Below are 2,067 nucleotides of genomic sequence, written 5' to 3'. Positions count from 1 at the left end.
AGGATATGATAGAAAATAAAAGAAGGGAAGTAGGACCATTAAACATGTAAGTGTATGGTGGCATGGGAAATGAGATAGATGAATGAAAATAAAACGTGGGATTTGAGGGGTTTTAAAAGAAAAGGTGTGAACACTAAGCCAATTTGAAGAGATGGAGACACGCACGAGACAATTTGCATTTGGAGGGTCATTCAAGATGTGATGTCTTTGATGTTGATCGAAAACGAATGCATATGCTTTTTTATTTAGACTTTTTCTTTCTTTCTTTCTTTCAATAGTGTTTACTTCCCATAACTAAATTATTTAGCGTTGCAATAACTAACGGAAATGTTTGGTGACCAAAGAAAATTAGCTAAAAACAGCCATAACTTGTCTTATTTAGCATTTATTAATTATTATGACAATTAATGAATGCTAAATAAGACAAATTCTGACTGTTTTTTTTTGTCTTTCTAGTATTACTTTGCAACTAATTCGCTACCAAATTAGTTAAAAGTAACACCAGATTTTAATATATGTATCTAGAAATCATCAACTTCAATTTATGAAATACTTGATGAGCATAAATTTGATTACTTAGATTATGAATATAAAATCTAATTCTAATCCTATGTAATAATCAGGATGTCTAAATCCTAAAGTATAAATTGAACCTGAAATTGCAAAAACAGAGTTTTGCTAATGAGAATTATCTTTACTCCAATGAAGGAGGTATTCAATTCGCCCAAGTGAATCTTAGGAGGAGATCTTTAAGACTTTAGTTTTTGGTTTCTTAAAGTAGCAACATTTTATTGAGTTGCCGTATAAGAATGGATATATTTTTTGTAAATACTATTTAATTCTCTCTAAATTAGAGGATAAATTATTCTTTGTGAGTTGTGATATATTTTTTTATTATTAACTGAAATAAAATTAATTGACTTATCATGATTAATTTTAACTTTAATCTAACATAAATTTTGTTAATTTAATTAGTGTATATTTTCGTACACTGTACTGGATAATACATAAAATCAGAAACGGACATACCCAGGGGCGAGTGGAGGCCTCTGACCCTAGCTTTTTTTAAAAAAAAGTTAATAGTAATAAGTTATTAAGTATGATTTAATTTTTAAAAAAATTATTTAGTATTTAGTCTGGTATAAATAAAAGTCCAATCTAACCTAAATATTAATGATTTTTAATATCTAAAAAGTAAGTAACAATATAAAAAAATCTGAAAAAATATTATTACTAATATTTTTTAATTAAATAAAATTTCAAATTCCATAAAGTGGATTTTTTTTCCTTCTTGTGAGCCTCCTTCTTGATTCATTTGCTATTAATTCTCTCTATTTCAACTACTATAACCTAGAGATCTTTTTCAGTTATGAATATTGTGAAAAATAATTCAGAAACAAAATAAAAGATAAATTTCTTACTAATTGTCTTTTAATTATATTGAAAAGAAAATTGCTGAAAAATTTGACACAAATTCAGGATATGATAGAAAATAAAAGAAGGGAAGTAGGACCATTAAACATGTAAGTGTATGGTGGCATGGGAAATGAGATAGATGAATGAAAATAAAACGTGGGATTTGAGGGGTTTTAAAAGAAAAGGTGTGAACACTAAGCCAATTTGAAGAGATGGAGACACGCACGAGACAATTTGCATTTGGAGGGTCATTCAAGATGTGATGTCTTTGATGTTGATCGAAAACGAATGCATATGCTTTTTTATTTAGACTTTTTCTTTCTTTCTTTCTTTCAATAGTGTTTACTTCCCATAACTAAATTATTTAGCGTTGCAATAACTAACGGAAATGTTTGGTGACCAAAGAAAATTAGCTAAAAACAGCCATAACTTGTCTTATTTAGCATTTATTAATTATTATGACAATTAATGAATGCTAAATAAGACAAATTCTGACTGTTTTTTTTTGTCTTTCTAGTATTACTTTGCAACTAATTCGCTACCAAATTAGTTAAAAGTAACACCAGATTTTAATATATGTATCTAGAAATCATCAACTTCAATTTATGAAATACTTGATGAGCATAAATTTGATTACTTAGATTATGAATA

Source organism: Arachis ipaensis, chromosome B10 (genome assembly GCF_000816755.2).
Source record: "Arachis ipaensis cultivar K30076 chromosome B10, Araip1.1, whole genome shotgun sequence".
NCBI classification, from domain to species: Eukaryota; Viridiplantae; Streptophyta; class Magnoliopsida; order Fabales; family Fabaceae; genus Arachis; species Arachis ipaensis.
This window is presented reverse-complemented; position numbering follows the sequence as displayed.